Source organism: Amblyraja radiata, chromosome 14 (genome assembly GCF_010909765.2).
Source record: "Amblyraja radiata isolate CabotCenter1 chromosome 14, sAmbRad1.1.pri, whole genome shotgun sequence".
In the NCBI taxonomy this organism is placed as follows: Eukaryota; Metazoa; Chordata; class Chondrichthyes; order Rajiformes; family Rajidae; genus Amblyraja; species Amblyraja radiata.
Genome location: NC_045969.1, coordinates 31810421 through 31830859, shown reverse-complemented (window position 1 = coordinate 31830859; position 20439 = coordinate 31810421). Strand labels below are relative to the sequence as shown.

General features: G+C 42.6%; 1 long non-coding RNA gene across 1 annotated transcript in view; it reads right to left on the bottom strand.

Annotated features, from left to right (window-relative positions):
* Nucleotides 1-2999: 2999 nt before the first annotated feature.
* LOC116980625 overlaps nucleotides 3000-20439 on the bottom strand; it is a 22881-nt gene continuing 5441 nt past the window's right edge. The window contains exon 3 of the long non-coding RNA XR_004414026.1: nucleotides 3000-3109. This is a non-coding gene — a long non-coding RNA (uncharacterized LOC116980625). The remainder of the gene's footprint in view (nucleotides 3110-20439) is intronic.

Genomic DNA, 20439 nt, shown 5'->3' with positions numbered 1-20439 from the left:
CCTGGACTTCCCCAACATCGGGAGCAATCTTCCTGCATCTAGTCTGTCCAACCCCTTAATAATTTTGTAAGTTTGTAACCCTCCATTCCCTGCAAATCCATGTGCCTATGTAAAAGCTTCTTAAATGCCATTATCGTATTTGCCTCCACCACCACCCCCCAGCAGCACTTTCCAGGCACCCACCACCCTCTGTGTAACCCACATATCTCCATATTCCCCCTCTCAGCTTGTAGCCATGCCCTCTAGAATTTTATGTTTTCACCCCGGGAAAAAGGTTCTGACTGTCTACCCTCATAATTTTATGTACATCTATCACATCTCCCCAGAACCTCCGATGTACCAGATAAATCACCGTATAGGAAGGATGTGATTAGGCTAGAGAAGGTGCAGAAAAAATGCACAGGAGGTTGCCTTGTGTGAAGGGCACTGACCAACAAGGAGTGGTGTGTGTATGGAATAAACTGCCAGAGGAAGTGGCAGAGACAAGTACAATTATGACACTTAAAAGACACTTCGACAGAGACATGATTTGGAGGGATATGGGTCAGGTGTAGGCAGGTGGGACCAGCTCGGTTAAGTAAATTGGTTTGCACTGACAAGTCCTCAATACAGTGGAGGTGAATCAGGCAGTACCCTGATTTATGGACTTATGGAAACCCCAAATAAATTCATAGAGCTGTACACCACAGAAATAGAGATTTCGGCCCAACGTCCATGCTGACCACACTGGACTAATCTCATTTGCCCGCATCTGGCCCATAGTCCTGTAAACCCTTCCTATACACATAACTGTCCAAAATGTATTTTTTTTAAGTCATAATTCAAATGCATAAACTACCTGAACTATATTAAGCTGTTTGCCTGGTGAAAACAATAAAATCTACACATTGAAAATCAAACCAACTGCAGATGCTGGAAATCTGACCGAAAAACAGAAAATGCTGGAGAAACTCAACTGGTCAGGTAGCATCTGTGGAAGCGGAAAGAGTTAAGGTTTCAGGCCCAAGACTATTCATCAGATAATCTATATATATTGTTTGTAATATCACTAAAAATAGTATAATATCTCATAATCTCTGTTTGTTTTATCTGACTGGCAAACTAATTATGTTCCAGCAAACTAATCATCTTGAGTTGATAACCTTAAATCTGGGTTAGTAGAAAAGAAAAATGAAAAGTTAGTTACAACAAAAGATAAAATACTTTGGTTGACTTAATTTATAGAACTTCCTTCCAAAATGTAGTGCCAAGTAAATAGCAGGTACAGATAGAGTATCTGAGTAAGGGTTTATGTGTGAGTTAACTGGGAAGTTTGTGAACCACCATGGAAGGCGGTAAGGCATTGTGATCAAATGGTTGAGGTGCCAACCATTACGGTGACTGCCCTGGAAGGTCAGGGAAACTCCACTCACACCCATGAACAAGCTTTTCATACAGTCATGATTAAACAACAGCCCTGACTGTTGATGTGTAGGTAAATATGCAATGGCTGATGGGGTCAAAGGTGAGGACTCGGGAGCTCTGTCCCTGTTGTTGCGACTGGGAGGAGGAGGAGCAAGAGCGGGAACTATGGGTTACTAGAACAAGTTAAGACCCGTTGGGTCTGCTCCCCCAACGCAGCCGTTCCCTACCCATAGCCCCCACGGTAGACATGGTCCTTCAACTCAAGCGGCTCAGAAATCAGCAGTGCGGCTGTTTTTAAATGGCGTCTTTGAGGCGAGATGCGGGCGCCAGCAGCCGTTATGGTCGCTGGCCAGCAGGAGGCGACAAAATAAGTGAGTGGGGGGGGGTGGGTGGGGAGAAGGATTTTATTTTAAATGTGTACATAAACACGACGAAATTTAATGAGGAGTGGATACTTGGAATGAAAAGTGAAATCTCTATCGAAATGGAAAAAAACTCGTCGTTTCTGGGTCTGACGTTGGCGTAGCAACGAATCAAAGGCTGGCAGCCACAAGTCAGAAACACACACAGGCAGCCAGCCAGCCAGCCACAGAGTTTTAATATTATATAGATATAGATAGAGGGGATATGTGTGAGGGCCTCATCTGCGACAGAAGAGGGGAACCCCCGTTCCCTAAAGAATGAGGGCATCTCGGATGTCCTGGTATGAAACACCTCATCGTGGAGCAGATGCAGTGGAGACGGAGGAATTGGGAGTAGGGGATAGTCTTTGCAGGAGGCAATGTGGACAGGGTCTGAAGAATGGCCCCGACTCAAAATGCCACACGTCCTTTTTCTCCAGAGATGCTACCTGACCCGCTGATTTTCTCCAGCATTTTGTGTCCATCTTTTGTTGATACAATGAGCCCAATATATCCCTTCCCAATCTGAAAAAGGACCCTGACCCGAAAAGGTCACCTATCCATATTCTCCAGAGATGTTGCCTGACCCGTTGAGCTATTCCAGCACTTTGTGTCCATTTATACCCCCTCATAACATCGATACTCAAAAGGAAAATCAAGTAGATATGCCTTTAGAAAAGTTGTCAAACAAAAGTCTTTAATAATAACAGCCAAGAAAAGGACACAAAGTGCTGGAGTAACTCAGCGGGTAAGGCAGCATCTCTGGAGAACATGGATAGGTGATTTTTTGGGTCAGGACCCTTCTTCAGGCTGATTGATTATGGTGGGGAGGAAAGCTGGTGGGTGTTTCTCTAGATTTTCTGACTGTGTCTCTCTGTACTGTTTCACAAGATTCTTCTCCAGAGAAAAGTTGGAGGTTATGAGTGGGGCCAGGGCACCAGAGTCATAGAGCCATACACATAGTCATACACATAGACACAGGCCCTTCGGCCCAGCCTGTCCATGCCGACCAAGATGCCCCATCTACGCTGGTCCCACCTGCCCGCGTTTGGTCCCTTTAAACCTTTCCTATCCATTCACCTGTCCAAATGTTTTGGCCTCCACAGCCATCTGTGGCAAAGAATTCCATAGATTCACCACTCTCTGGTTAAAGAAATTCCTCCTCATCTCCATTTTGAAGATATGTCCTTTTATTCTGAGGCTGTGCACTCTGGTTCTAGACTCTCCCACTACTGGAAACATCCTCTCCACATCCAGTCAATCTATGCCTTTCATTGTCCAGTAAGTTTCATTGAGATCCCTTCCTCTGGGCTTAAGGGCCTGTTTCTCTGCTGTACTGTGCCATGTTCTATCAGAACCTGCACATTGGGATGAATGGGGATTTGTAACTATGCTGGAATCCCATGTTTGCATCGGGTATGCTTTTATGTGGAGACAACGCTGTATTATTAATTGAGAGAATATTGCAGGCTGTCAGGCAGCAGCTGCATAGTGATGGAAAGCATGCTTCGTGCACCAGAGTGTAATGGAAAATGTGATGGTTAGAAACTCTCACCAGCCAAGAATTGATAGTAGTTGCATATTCATGCTTATTAATCAAAGATGTTTTCAGTCTCCCATAAAAAGTCCTGCACGACTTAGATGTACAACTAATTTTGAGTCAATTTTATTTTGTTTATTTTATAGATCCAGCGCGGAAACAGACCCTTCGGCCCACCATGCTGACCAGCGATCACTCTGTACACTAGCACTATCCTACACACTATGGACAATTTACAATTTTTACCAAAGCCAATTAACCTACAAACCTGTACATTGGAGTGTGGGAGGTAACCGGAGCACCTAGAGAAAACCCATGCAGTCACAGGGAGAACATAAAAACTCTGTACAGACAGCACCCATAGTCAGGATCGAACCCGGATCTCTGTCACTGTAAGGAAGCAGATCTACCGCTACCCTACCGTGCTGCCACAATGATGCAATAAAAGTTTGATTTTTCTTTACTTAAAAGAAGATAATTTTGGATCATCTCCAAAGATTTTTAAACTTCAGATTCTCCAATGCATTAACAAGTAAATGACCTTGTATGTCGACTCCATAGCTCATGAACGTCCCAGAAAGTATAAACTCTTTGAGTTGAAAATTGCCAGAGTATCGCAGTAGGTCAGGCAACATCTCTGGAGAACATGGATTGGTGATGTTTCGGGTTGTTGAGTTATCGGATGTCAACTATATTTGGTACAAATCAAATCCATTCCCCTGGGCTGGAAAGAGAAAAGAAAAAGTGATTCAATACCGCTTCCTAAGATTTGAAAGTGCTAATGTCTGAAGGGTGATGTTCGATGTCTGCTGACGTAGATGAAGAAAGACAACTTGGACAGGTTCCTACCGGGCTATAATTTCTGTGGAGTCATGCCGCGGCAAGACACGTCCAAGAACAGAAGAGGAGAGAATCATGAAGGGGAGAATGTGGAATATTACAGGTTGTCAACTGTCAACACTCTGATCGGCACAGTAGTAGGTTGAAACACTTCAATCTTCCACACAGTGGGCTCCTAATCAGAGCTGGGATAATCTGTGGGACACCGAGCAAAGGTTAATGACTTGGACTGAGGGGAAAACAAAATAATTATTCATGGGGGACATTTGTTCCCTTCCTGTGTGACATGTGTTGTTGCAATTTACAGAAGCTGCCTACCAATTCCTGCTGCATTTTCCTCAGTGGCAGCTAATATTGTCCTTTTAAATGCAATGTTAATTAATTATCTTTAGAGCTCATAAGACAACACTGTGGTGGAAAGCGTGCAGAAAAGATTTACGAGGATGTTGCCGGGACTCAGGGGCCTGAGCTAAAGGGACAGGTTGAGCAGGCTAGGACATTATTCTTTGGAGTGCAGGAGGATGAGGGGTGATCTTATAGTGTATAAGATCATGAGGGGAATAGATCGGGTAAATGCACATTCTTTTACCCGGAGTAGGGCATTAAGAACCAGAGGACATAAGTTTAAGGTGAGATGGGAAAGATTTAATAGAGACATGAGGCACAACTTATTTTACACAAACGGTGCTAGGTATGTGGAATGAGCTGCTATTGGAGGTAGTTGAGGCATGTGCTATCACAATTTAAGAAGCATTTAGACAGGTACATGTATAGGATGGGTTTAGAGAATATTCCACGCTGTTTCCACGCATTTCACGCATGTTTCCACGCTGTTTGATTCTATTTAGAGAACATTGAACAAGGTTCTTTCTGGTAGGCTGCTCTGGAAGGTTAGATCGCATGGGATCCAAGGAGAAATAGTTGAATGGATAGAAAATTGGCCATGAAAGGAAGCAGAGGGTGATGGTGGAAGGTTGCTTCTCGGACTGGAGGCCTGTGACTAGTGGTGTGCCTCAGGGTTCGGTGTTGGGCCCGTTACTGTTTATCATCTATATCAATGATTTGGATGAGAACATACGCAACAAGATTAACAAGTTTGCAGATAATACAAAAGTGGGTGATTTTACAGATAGTGAAGATGGTTGTGAAAAATTGCAGCAGGACCTTGATTAATTGGCCAAGTGCGCTGAGGAATGGTTGATGGAATTTAATGCAGAAAAATGTGAGGTGTTGCATTTTGAGAAGTCTAACATGGGCAGGACCTACACAGTGAATGGTAGAGCTCTGGGGAGTGTTGTAGAGCAGAGGGATCTAAAAGTGCAGGTGCATAGCTCCCTAAAGGTGGAGTCGCAGATAGATCGGGTGGTCAGAAAGTCTTTTGGCACATTGGCCTTCATCATCCAGAGTATTGAGTATAGAAATTGGGCGGTCATGTTGCAGTTGTATAAGACATTGGTGAGACCTCATTTAGAGTATTTTGTTCAGTTCTGTCACCGTTTTATAGGAAAGATGTTGTCAAGCTGGAAAGGGTACAGAGAAGATTTACGAGGATGTTGCCAGGACTAGAGGGTCTGCGCTTTAGGCAGAGGTTGAGTAAGCTGGGACAATATTCCTTGGAGAGCAGGAGGATGAGGGGTGATCTTATAGAGGTGTATAAGATCATGAGAGGAATAGATCGGGTAAATGCACAGAGTCTCTTGCCCAGAGTAGGTGAATCGAGGACCAGAGGACATAGCTTCAAGGTGAAGGAGAAAAGATTTAATAGGAATCTGAGGGGTAACTTTTTCACATAAACGGTGGTGGGTGTATGGAACAAGTTGCCAGAGGTGGTAGTTGAGGCAGGGACCATCCCAACATTTAAGAAGCAGTTAGATAGGTACACGGATAGGACTGGTTTGGAGGGATATGGACCAAATGCTGGCAAGTGGCACTAGTGTAGCTGGGACATGTTGGCCGGTGCGGGCAAGTTGGGCCGAAGGGCCTGTTTCCACACTGTATGATTCTGTGACTATCAGTGGAAAATTATAAGCTCTAAATTTGCCATACTTACAGAGTTCCAGCAATCACCCCATACTAGCACTATCCTACACACTAGAATCAATTTACAATTTTTACCAAAGCCAATTAACCTACAAATCGTACATCTTTGAAGTGTGGGAGGAAACCAGTGCACCCAGGGAAAAATCCACGCAGTCACAGGGAGAACAAACAAACTCCATAGAGACAGCATCCGTAGTTAGAATCGAACCTGGGTCTCTGGCACTGTGAAGCTGCTAGTCTACCGCTGTGGCACTATGCCGCCCCAACCACTTTTGTTGGCTATGATATGTATGGTTAGCCATCATAGATCAACCAATCCCATATTTACAATTATATCTGACCGAGCATCAAATTCTGTCTGTGGAAAAGCTCCAAACCTCTCCCAATATTTGCATGCAAAAGTGTTCCGTTCGTCAGACAGAGTTAAATATGCATTCACGAGAAATACATTTCAGAGTGCGTTCCCAATGAGCTATTAATAATGAAACATGATTCATTGCATTATTATAAAGAATTTTTAACAAATTCCAAATATGCCAAAATATTCGTCAGCTGTGCAGACACGATGTAGTCATAAAATTTAATCTCATAAAACGGTAACAGTAAAGAATGTTTGCAATTGGATTGACAAAGCAACATTTCATACTCAAATTTACTACTATCTACGTGGCTTCTGATAGAAAAGGAGGAAGTGATGGATTACTTTAAATATAATTTCCACTCTTTGGAAGGTTCGTCCTGCGAGAAGATTTCTGGTATCTAGTTTTATTTGAGGACCCACAAAGGGAATTATTTTCGCAACAGTCTTAAATTTGTGTAAGTAACTAATCTAGGAGAGCAGACAATTGAAAAGCTGTGGAAAACAAGCAATGTGGAGGAAACAGATGTTGCAAGAAAGGGAACGGAGGAAGAAGATTATCTTATATATCACACTTCACAGCAGCGTGCTTCAAAATGATTCACAATTACTTTGGAGACAAGCCAATGCTCTTTTTGTAGGTAAAGGGTAAGCAGCAGGATCGTTGATGCCCCAGAACACCACTCACGGCACAGTAACATGCTGAATTTAATTTTAGTTTTACTTTAGTTTTAGAGATACAGGCCTTTCGGCCCACCAAGTCCGCACCGACCAGCGATCCCCGTACACTAGCACTATCCTATATACTGGGGACAATTTATAATTTTTACCAAAGCCATTTAACCTACAAACCTGTACGCCGTTGGAACGTGGGAGGAAACCAGAGCTCCTGGAGTAAACCCATGTGGTCATCGGGAGAACGTGCAAACCCCTTACAGACAACACCTGTAGTCAGGGTCGAACCTGGGTGTCTAGCCCCATCTCTATAATTATCTAAATAATATAATTATTCAGTTTATATACTTGGAGGGATAAATTCCTCAAGTGGGGAATTCTGATTGTAACTGGGGTTAACAATGCAAACTCATCACATACCATGTAGATAATGGTTGCTTTCTCTATTGCCACATCCAAGTTACAACAACTACAATCAGTCTAAAATGAGGAACCATAGTGTTCTTATAAAAAGTGTACTTAACATAGACTTGACGATAAGAGGCAGAGGGTTGTGGTGTTTTAGTCTTTTGTTTTAGAATACGATGTTAGGTTAGTCATCAAACACAGTAAATGATTTCAATTTTAGAGATACAGCATGAAAACAGGCTCTTCTGCCCAATACCTACATACCTCCTCTGGACCCTTTCCAACGACAGCACATCCCTTCTCGATATGGGGTCCAAAACTGCTGACAATACTCCAAATGCAGCCTGATCAGTGCCTTATAGAGCCTCAGCATTATATCCCTGTTTGTATATTTAGTCCTCTCAAAATGAATGCTAACCGTGCATTTGCCTTCTTTACTACCAATTCAACTTGCAAATTAACCTTTTGGGAATCCTGCACCAGTGGTCCCATGTCCCTTTACATCTCCGACCTGAATTTTTTCCACATTTAGAAAATAGTTTATGTCTTTATTCCTACTACCAACGTGCATGACTGCATACTTTGCTATGCTGTATTTTATCTGCCACTTCTTTGCCCACTCTCCTGATCTATCCAAGTACTTCTGTAGAGTCCCTGCTTCCTCAACACAATCTGTGCCTCCGCCTATCTTTGTATAATTCGCAATCTTGGTCACAAAGCCATCGATTCCCTAATTCAAATCATTGATGTACGATGTGAAGAGTAACGCCAACACCTATCCCTGCAGAACTGCTAGTCACCAGCAGCCAACTTCATTAAAAGCCTCCTTTATTCCCACCCTTTGCTTTCTGCCATTCAGACGATCTTTTATCCATGCTAGTAGATTCCCTCTAATACCATAGGCTCTCTCATCATATTTAGCAGCCTCATGTGTGGCACTTTATCAGAAGGCCTTCTGAAAGTCCAAGTAATCAACATCCACTGACTCTCTTTTGCCTATCCTGCTATCTACTTCCTCAAAACATTCTAACAGATTTGTCAGGTAAAATCTCCCCTTCACAAAACCATGCTGACTTTGGCCTACAGTTTAAGCTGTTTGGTTAGTCATCAAATAAATGATATTTTTAAACTATTTTCAAATTATGAAGCTGCAAGCTTCATCAAATCTCCCTCCTTGCCAACATTGCATTCTTTACTTCAGCAAGAGATACTTGTGTAGAAACAGAAGAATTTGCATGAACAGAACCTACATGGACTGATGATTCCTACATACCACGTTCTGTTAACTGAAATTTTATTACAAAGTGGTGACATGGGTGAACCTGCACAAAGGGTAGTCCAATGTTAGGAGGATTTTTAGTAAGAGAATAGACTTTGCTGCATCCTCATAGTCAATCTTGTTTAAAAATGGATTGATCACATAGAGTTATGACTTCACCTTTGTCTGTGTTTTCAGTTATCGGAAATGGATAAGGTCAGGGATTTGTACATTTCTTTATCATAAAGGATCTTGAAGAAGTCCTGGAGAATTTTGTTAGGATATAGGATGGAGTGTAAAGTTATTATATTTGGTATGTTAAGTTTTAGTTATTGAACATTCTGAGCAATTAGTATGATCAAAAATGTTAACTCTTCCCACAAATGTAGCTGGACCTGCTAAGTATTTACAACAGTTTCTGTTTATTTAGAGTCATAGATTCATACAGCGTGGAATTAGGACCTTCGGCCAACATGCCCCAGCTACACTAGTCCCACCCGCCCACATTTAGCCCATATCTCTCTAAGCCTTTCCTATCCATGTACCTGTCCAAATGTCTCTTTGAGTGATTAGTAATCCTTTTTCAGCAGACACAAAGAACTGCAAATGCTGGTTTACAAAAAACAATGCGCAAAATACTGAATTAACTCAAGGGGTCAGGCAGCATCTTTTGAGAACAAGGATAGATGATGTTTCAGGTCGAGACCCTTCTTCATGCCTGATCAGAGGAAGAGTCACGACCTGAAACGTCACCTATCCATGTTCTCCAGAGATGCTGCCTGACCCGCTGAGTTACTCCAGCACTTTGTGTCCTCTTTCAGCAGTTGGCTGCTAACTCACTTTCTCTTTTTTGTTGACTATCCTCTTCCTGTGGCAGATGCCTTGATAATAATCCTTAATCTTTTTTCCCTGGAGAAGACCAGTTGGTGTGGTTGTGGTATGCATTTGATAATGTATCCTCTACCTTACTTCTCTCCAATTGTTACCCTTCTCTTCTTCATAACATCATAATAACAGGACTCCCAGTGACAAATACATATTAGAGTGAAAAACAGTACTTAGAGCAAAGCTTAGTAGCCACAAAAATCCTAGCCCAGAGGCTGAGGTACTAAAAATGTTTTCATACAAGGGAATGAATGCCAACTTGTAGCATAGACGCATAGAATAGCTTGTTTTCTGCAGTATCCACCTCAAACTATGGGGGATCCCTGCCTTAGGGAAGAACTGACTTACGGAAATCAGACTATACACAATTTCTCCCATAATTTATTAAGGAAGCCTAACAAATAGAATATAGAACAGTACCGCACAAGAACAGGCCCTTCAGCCCACAATGTCTGCTGAACATGTTGCCCAGCTGAACAAATCTCATCTGCTTGCAAGTAATTCATATCCGTCCATTCATTGCATACCCATGTGCCTATCTGAAAGCCTCTTAAACGCTGCTATCATATGTGCCTCTACCACCACCCCAGAAATGTGCAAATCCCTGGCATTTTCCCATTTGTGGTAACTAACAAGGATGAAGTCATAAGTTTATATCGTACTTTATTGTCACATGTACCTAGGTACAATGGAATTCCTTTTTTACATACAGTTCAGTTAAAATCTTACTATACGTAAGCACAATCCTACATAAGAGTGCAGGAATAGTGGATTACACTGAGACAGTACACAAGAGGTGCCATGTTTCCGGTGCCATTTTGTATGATGCAAGTCCAAAAATCTTATATGATGAGTCAATTTTTAAACAAGATTCACTGGGAGATTCCAGCAAAATCCAATTTCTCTTCAGCGTCTGAACCAATGTCTCTGTCGTGTAGTAAGTTTATTTTACAGAATCTAAAACACAAGCAACCTCTTATTATCTCACTTGACTATAATTTGTACTTTGTAGAGTTGCGATAGTTTAATTATTACCATATGTTGTGCTGACTGCACATTATAGAAACATAGAAACATAGAAAATAGGTGCAGGAGTAGGCCATTCGGCCCTTCGAGCCTGCACCATCATTCAATATGATCATGGCTGATCATCCAAATCAATATCCCATACCTGCCTTCTCTCCATACCCCCTGATCCCTTTAGCCACAAAGGCCACATCTAACTCCCTCTTAAATCCAGCCAATGAACTGGCCTCAACTACCTTTGTTCTGTGTATCATAAGTGTCTGCTGACTGTCAATGTAAAACAGACACAAAGTGCTGGAGTAACTCAGCGGGTCAGGCAGCATCTCTGGAGGACCCTTCTTCAGATTCAGACAGACCCTTCTGAGTCTGAAGAATGATTCAAACCCGAAAGGTCATCTATCCACGTTCTCCACAGATGCTGTCTGACTTGCTAAGTTACTCCAGCATTTTTTATTTATTTTGTAAACCAGCATCTGCGTTTGGTTTTTTAAACCAGCACCTGGTGTCTCTAATTGATGATATGTTAGACACCGAGAATACGAAGGTCTGTTTTTTAGCAGGCAATGTAGAGGGAAGTGGGTATTATGAGTGCTAGGAATCCAGGATGTTACTATTGTGAGGATGAATTTGGATTCATTTAACTAAATTGGCAAAGTGCTCAGCCACTTAAGAAACAATTCACCCTTTTGCAGCATAATTGCCATGAAACCCCCTTCTGCTGAGAGCTTGTTTTCCATATTTTCACATCCCACTGCAAGCAGGATGAGCTACGAAATGGGCTGTCCCAGATATTCAGCATCCTCCTCGGTTCCACAAGAGGAGTTGAGAAGAAATAGGGAAATTATGGTTGGACGGGAGATCTTGAAATACCCCGCTGGCATTCGGAGTAGCGGTAACTGATCAGTTCAGCACCAACCCCAGGAGACAGCATCAATGCTGCGAGAGCTTCAATGACCTCACAAAAAAAGCACAGGTCAGTATAGAAGACATAAAGGGTGGCACAACAACACAGTGGTAGAGATGCTGCCTTACAGCACCAGAGACCCGAGTTCGATCCTGACTACGAATGCTGTCTGTATGGAGTTTGCACGTTCTCCCCATGACCACATGGGTTTACTCCAGGAGCTCTGGTTTCCACCCACATTCCAAAGACGGACAGTTTGTAGGTTAATTGACTTTTGTAAATTGTCCCCAGTGTGTAAGATAGAACTAGTCTATGGGTGATCATTGGTTGTCGTTGACTTGTTGGGCCGAAGGTCCTGTTTCCACACTGTATCTCTAAACTAAACTAAACAAAGTGCTGGAGTAACTCATGGATAGACGATGTTTCTTGACGAGAGAGTGTCCCGACCCAAATGACGCTGCCTGACCAGCTGAGTTACTCCAGCACTGTGTTCTATGCATTATTCCATCATCTGCAGTTCCTTGTGTCTCTCAAGGTCAGCATAGAACAAGTCTTTAGTTCTCTCGTCAAGAACCCACAATAAACTTTGAATCCCTTTACCATTTTGTTCAGCACACTGTGCCCACATGGGTTGCTGCTGTTCCCAACTTTGCAACAGTGAGAAGCCTTCAGACTATGAATCATTTTCTCTACAGCGCTTTGTGACCTCCAAGATATACAGCGTTCATGCTTTGTGTATTCACCCTTACTGCCACTACACCCTAAATTACCCTAAACTGCTAAACATCTGATATGATGAATCAATTTTTAAACAAGATTCACTGGGAGATTCCAGCAAAATCCAGTCTCTCTTCAGAGTCTGAACCAATGTCTGTCCTCGTTAGCTTATTTTACAGAATCGAAAAAACAAGCAACTTCTTATTATCTCACTTGATTATTATATGTACTTTGTAGAGTTGGGATAGTTTAATTATTGCCGTATATTGTGCTGACTGCACAATGAGAGTCAGCAGAACCTAATTGATAATGTAAAAAAGACACAGATTACTTGAGTGCAGCGGTTCAGGCATCTCCGAAGGATATGGATAGGTGGCGTTTCAGGTCGGGACCCTTTTTGGATTCAGAAAGACCCTTCTGAGTCTGAAGAAGGATCCCGACCTGAAAAGTTACCGATACATGTTCCCTCATTGTTATGGCAAACAAAGCCATCTTAACACCAGTTCTCAACTCAATCACGAAGATTTTTAATTCTTTATATACTTCTTCTTGTTTTCCTCTCTGGCTCAAATAATGAGGTCTGGAACCAATAATCCCTTTCCACCTGCTCCACTGTTGAACCACCTATTGACACTTACTGTCAGTGCTCATTAATAAAGGACTGCAAGAGTCAATGCACCCACTTGCTGCTGTGCATCTGCGCCCAAGATGAAGTGTTCCATACTAGAACATCCGAGATGTCCTCCATCTTTAGGGAACAGGGGTTCTCCTCTCTCATCATAGATGAGGCCCTCACTCATGTCTGCAACTCCACCCTTGCTCCCCTCCCCTTCGTTGCAACAGAGTCCCCCTAGTTCTTACCTTCCACCCCATCAGCCGTCGCATACAACACATAATCCTCCAAAATTTCCGCCATCTCCAATGGGATCCCACCACTAGCCACATTTTCCCAGCTCCACCTTTCCGCCTTCAACAGAGCCGTTCCCTCCGCAACTCTCTGGTTAACATCCCTTCCCACCCAAACCACCCCCTCCCCAGGTACTTTCCCCTGCATCCGCAGAAGATTCAACACTTGTCGCTACACTCTGTCCAGGGACCCCAACAGTCCTTTCAGGTTAGGCAGAGGTTCATTTACACCTCCTCCAACCTCATCCACTGTATCCGTTGTTCAAGATGGGGACTCTTATCCATCGGCGAGACCAAACGCATACTGGGCGATCATTTCGTGGAACACCTTCCTATAGCCCACCTGAACCAATCTGATCTCCCGGTTGCTAGACACTTTAATACTCCTTCCAATTCCTACACAGACCTTTCTGTCCTCGGTCTCCTCCATTGTCAGTGAGGCTAAACGCAAATTGCAGGAACAGTATATCATATTTCGCTTCTGCAGTTACAGCCCAATGGTATGAATATTGATTTACCTCACTTCAGGTAGCCTCGGCATTCTCTCTCTCTCTATCCCTCCCCCACCCAAGACACACTGGCTTCTCATGTTCACCCAACAAACAGCTTACAATGGCCCGTTTCCTTTATCATCGTTACTTTTGTTGCATATCTTTCATTCATTGTTCTTTATCTCTCCACATCACTGTCTATATCCCTCGTTTCCCTTATCCCTAACCAGTCTGAAGAAGGTTCTCCACCCGAAATGTCACCCATTCCTTCTCTCCAGAGATGCTACCTGTCCCGCTGAGTTATTCCAGCTTTTTGGGTCTATCTGCAGCTTTAGTTTAGTTTAGTTTAGTTCAGAGATGCAGCAGGGAAACAGACCCTTCAGCCCACAGACTCCACACTGACCATTGATCACCCATACACACTAGTTCGATGTTATCCCACTTTCTCACCTACTCACTACACACTGAGGGCAATTTACAGAGGCCACTTAACGTACAACCCCCTATTTGGGATGTGGGAGGAAACTGGAACACCTGGAGGAAGCCCACGTGGTCACAAGAGAATGTGCAAACTCCACACACAGACAACACCTGAGGTCAGGATCGAACCTGGTTCTCTGGTGTTGAGAGGCAGTGGTTCTACCAGCCACTGTGCTGCCCACTTAACCCCTTTAATTAATACCTTCTGACGAGGAACAAAGATAAAGGGTCCGATACAAAACGTCACCAATCCATTTTCTCCAGTGATGCTGCCTGATCCACTGAGTTACACCAGCATTTTGTGTCTATCATTAAGATAAAGGGTGGTTTTGCCTTGTTTTCCATTATGATTTAACTGCACATCTTTTGAGATTGTATGTCTCCCTATTTTATCAGCTCAAATTCATGTGGAAGGCACCAATGGGATTTACTGTGACAATGTTTTTAAATGTTACGGTTTTTTTAATGGCAGCATTGCAAGAAACTGCAAAATAATTCAAAACATTATCCAACAGGAGACAGCTGTATTGTTACACTGACAATTTTATTTGGTTACTAATCATTATTATTTCCAGAATCTGAGCCTAGACAGCTGTAAACACGGGCACCAATCATGGTAGGAAAGGCTGATGTGCAAATGTATGGGAAGGATGTACAGCAGGCAGGGATCTGAAAGGCTTTAGGTCTGGGAGATGAAAGGGGTACCAAATGATGAACAATGGGATGCAATTTCTGTGGCGATGTTCCTGATCTGCACTATTGACAGAGGTTTGTTGGGAATTGAGGATAAATGGTGAAAATGGTTCAAATTATTTTTCTGGGCTTTTGAGTAATCTTCTGAGGTTTAGAGTTTTATAGATACAACATGGAAACAAGCCCTTTGGCCCACCGTCAAAAATCATAGTTCTGTCCTGTGTCCTTTTCAAAGAAAATGACTGTGCTTCTACTTTCTAAAATGTTGGGCAGGTGTTTAAGGAAATGCAACAAATGACGACCTTTGTAATCGCTGGAACACAATAGGATTTCCCCCCCCCCCCCCCCCCCCCCCTCTATCTCCAGAGGTGCTGGAGACCATTTTGAATAAGTAATGAAGATTCAGTGGGGTAAACTGTGTCTATTCCTAATTGTTTATCACTGCTAGGCAATGTAAACAGTTCTAGTGGATGAGAGAAAAAAAAACATCTTGCGTCTTTTTGGGAAGATGGAAGCAAGAAGAAGGTGTGATCAATGGAATTTTCCATAATTTGGGGATGATTATCCAGAGACAGGCTAATTAGAGTTATTAGATAATCATTGGATAGAAGTCATGGAGTCATTAGATGGAAACATTAGATAGAGTCATACCGGACATGTGACCTGACTTGTCCATGCTAACCAAAATTATCCTTCTACGCTAGTCCCACCTGCCCACGTTAGGCCCATGTCCTTCTAAACATTTCCTATCCATTTACCTCTTCATTGATGTACATACATTGCGCACACTGGGTGAAGAATGAAGGGATTTGAGTGAGAATAGAAACCTGGAAGGAAATCACAGAGAAGAGAGTGAGAAAGAACCGAGGAGAAATTGTAAATCCTGTCAAAAACTGTAGAGGAATTAGGGAGGAAATAAGGAATAATTCACCAAAGTTGTCATCACAGGAGATGCCATTAATGACTTTGACTAGATTAGTCCCAGTGCTGTAGTCAGTAAAAGCAGAATAAGGCAATTCGAAAAGGGGATTTTGGGAATGAGCTATGATCATTCTGTACCCAAGAGTACTATAGTGATTTTGAATAATACTGGATTGTTCAACAAATTAATGCACATAAATCTACTGCAGATTTTTTAATTGTTATCATGTCGCCTCTTGAGACTAGACATCCTACATTGATGTGGAGGTAATCAAAACTGCAGTTCTACTTCTATATATATTTAATATTTACTCTCGTGGTCACAGGCTTATGGTGAAAAGATAATAATTTGCTGTTTGAATGCAATGAATGGCTTTGTATTCAAACACCTAGGTCAAACATGGACCTTAGATGAGAGGAGGATGGGAATCAAATGTTCTGTTCTTCCACAAATTGCTGAACGTTCACATACAAGATGTTTCTAGGCAAGAGTCAAGAATGTTTAATTGTCATATGTACCTAAAATAAAACAATCACGTTCTTACTTGCAGCAGCGTTACGGGTCTGTAGATTTACTTATAGGTAACACAATGAACAAAATAAATACATTTTAGAAAGGATATTAGGGTAAAACAAAAGTCTGAAGCCCCTAGTGCAACCAAGACAGTTCGTAGTTTGCAGTTTAGTTGTTGTTAGTAGTGTTCAAAAGCATGATGGACATTGTTTCTGAGCCTGGAGGTCATGGTTTTCAGACTCCTGTACCTTCTTCCTCATGGTGGGAGTGAAATGAGAGTGTGGCCAGGGTGGTGTGGGTCGGATGATATTGGCTGACTTTTTGAACTAGCACCTCCTATAGATCCCTTCGATGGTGGGGATGTCCATACCCATGATGGACCTACAGTATTCACCGCAGTCCCTCAAGTTAAATGAACATTAGAAATATCTATGGAAATGCATCCCCAAAGTTATCCTAAGTGTTACAGAGGAAGTGGTAGAATATAAACAGGAATCCACCTTGGTCAGGAAACATGCTTGTAGTTGGGCAGACAAACCCAAGTGTGTCTATTGTTTTACTGTTAACATCCAGAAATGAATGAGGTCCATCCAGAACAAGGGGTCACTGTTTAAGGATAAGGGGAAATCTTTTAGGACCGAGATGAGGAAAACATTTTTCACACAGAGAGTAGTGAGTCTCTGGAATTCTCTGCCACAGAAGGTAGTTGAGGCCAGTTCATTGGCTATATTTAAGAGGGAGTTAGATGTGGCCCCTGTGGCTAAAGGGATCAGGGGGTATGGAGAGAAGGCAGGTACAGGATACTGAGTTGGATGATCAGCCATGATCATATTGAATGGCGGTGCAGGCTTGAAGGGCCGAATGGCCTACTCCTGCACCTATTTTCTATGTTTCTATGTAACAGGCTTTAGGGCCAAACCTTACTTGAATTTATATTGTGACCTTGAGATCTGTAATCATATACGTTGATATATATTCACCCTCACACGTTTTTCATCCTCTTGTACCTTTCAATTGTCTATTTTTGGGGAAAATAGCATGTGGGAGAAAATATTTGCAGTCAGCTTATTCATGTGAACTTACATTCTGAGCGGACAAGGTCATACAGTAACTGCAAGATCCACACAAACATTTCATGCAAACTTGATGAGAACTGGAAAAGCAAGATCAAATGCGAGTAATGTATTTTAAAAAACAACCAGGCTGGTTTTCATAAAGACCAGTCACGTTTGATAAATTTGAGGAGATTTTTAGGGTAAGCAACCTATTTTATTTGTAAAGGATGTGCCGTAAATGTGTGGTTAGATTTTCAGAATGCATTCAAAAAGAGTCATAGAGCCATATAGCTTGGAAACAGGCCCTTCAGCCCAACTTGCCCACACTGACCAACATACACTTGTCACACCTGCCTGCATGTGGCCTATATCCCTCTAAACCTATCCTTTCGATGTACATGTTTAAATGTTTTTTAAATGTTATGATAGTACCTGCCTCAACTACCTCCTCCGGTAGCTCAATCCATATACCACCACCCTTTGTGTAAATTACATTGTCCCTCAGGTTCCTATTAAATCTTACCCCCCTCATCTTAAACTGAATCCTGTTTCTTCATTCCCCTACTCTGGGTAAAAGACTGTGCATTTACCCTTTATTTTTAGTTAGTTTAGCGATACAGTGTGGAAACAGGCCCTTCAGCCCACCGGTAACGTGAAGACCAACGATCAGTACAGTAGTTCTATCCTACACTAGGGACAATTCACAGAATCCGATTAACCTACAAACCTGCATGTGTTTGGAGTGTGGGAGCAAACCAGGGCACCTGGAGGAAACCCACGCAGGTCACGGGGAGAATATACAAACTCTGTACAGACAGCACCTCTAGTCAGGATTGAACCTGGGTCTCTGGCGCTGTAAGGCATCAACTCTGCCTCTGCGCCACTGTGTCACCACTATCCAATCCTCTCATGAGTCTGATGAGGCACATGACACAACTTTGGGTGTGTGGGCTTAGAAACTGTTCTCTGGATAAACCAAAAATGACCATTCAGCAAGAGTCAAGAGTGTTTTATTGTCATTTGTCCCAGATGGGATAATGAAATTCTTGCTTGCTGCAGCACAACAGAATATGTAAACATGGTACATAACAGTGTGAATCCCCTGTTGTAATATGCTACCAAGTTTGAGTCTCAAAAGGCAGTGTACAATAGGATGGACAATTAAAATGCATCATGAAAAAGTTAGCAGAACAGCTTGGGGTGGGTTGTGGGTGTATGGGTGGACGTTGGTGCGGACTCAGTGGGCAGAAGGGCCTGTTTCCACACTGCATCTCTGGTCTAAATTCTAAAGCTATGTGTTAGTATACGGGGTGATTGCTGGTTACTGCAGACTCAGTTGGCCAAATGGGTGTTTCCACGCTGTATCTCTCCATGCTGTAAATCTAAAGTCATAATTTCAGCAGGAACAGAACTGGCATATCAAAAACACATCATTAGTATTCTGTATCATTTACGAGCCAAGCATTTTGAGCTCAGGACACCCATAAATGTGCATTGTGCAAGTTTGGATTTACCACTAATCTTAGATGCAAAAAAAAAAGGTTCCGTCTGGTAATCCTTCCAGTTTGATTTTGGCTCTGCCGCTCACAATCTGCAATCCGACCTACCCAAGTTCCTCTGCCAACGCCTTCAGTTTGTATTTTAATTGTGCAAGGCCGACCCTATGGTTCACAACAGCTTGAGCTTCATGCATGATGAAATATTACACCAGGGGATCAAGCAGTGGAAGGATTCTTTGTGATGGAGCCCTGTGAATCAAAGTGGTCTTCTGTGTAATAAGGGCCATTACATATGACAAGCACTGCACGTAAGTCAACTCTAACCACAGTCTTAACAGACCTGTCAACACACACAAATCTTTTAAGTACACTGTTTCTCGGTGTTTCTGAGAAACTCAACAACTTTTAAAACTTTTAATGAGGAAAAAAAACAGTGAAGTAAGTTGAGAGTTTGGGAGCGGCACAGTGGTGCAACATTTAGAGCTGCTGCCATGTGGTGCTAGAGACCTGGGTTTGATCTTGAACTTTGTGTGTGTGTGTAGTTTTCATGTTTTCCTTATGACAGCGTGGGTTTCCTCCGGGTCCTCCGGTCTCCTCCCACATCCCAAAGACATGCGATTGGCCTCTGTAAATTGCCCCAGTTGTGTCAGGAGTGGATGAGAAAATGGGATAACACAGAACTAGTGTGCACGGGTGATTGATGGTTGGTTTGGACTGGGTGGGCCGAAGGGTCTGTTTCCATGCTGTATCTCGAAACTAAACTAAACTGTCTGTTCATTTCATTTCATTTCTCTCCATCACAATGATGTCACTTAATGTGAACTTCCGTGATAGTTGCCACAATTCCTTTACAGGCATTAACTTACAAACCCGCACGTCTTCGGGGTGTGGGAGAAAACCGGAGCACCTGGAGGAAACCCACACGGTCATAAAGAGAATGTGCAAACTCCACACACACACAACACCCAAAGTCAGGATTGAACCTGGGACTCTGGCGCTTTGAGGCAGTGGCTCTACCAGCTGCGCTAATCTGCCGTCCTTAGAGGTTGCTGAACACATTGGAGAAGAATCCAGTATTAACTTTGGTGTTAGATGTTACCATCTCAGCATAGCTCTGTTCCCTTAGGAAGCATGTGATGATTACTTCCTCCTTTAAACTTTGCCCCTTTCACCTTTTAAAATGTTATATACTTCTATTAGATCTCCCGCAACTTCCGGCATTCCAGAGAAAACAATGCAAGTCTGTCCAACCTCTCTCTGTAGCTAATACCCTTGCTGAACTGCAAGTACAGTATGAGCCGTTACAAAAGATCACCAAGTGACATACTCCTTTGAAATAATAATAATAAGCCACCAACATTAAGCAGCTAATAGGCATACACCCACATGCTTCATTCCGTAGACTTCCATAATCCTCTTATCCT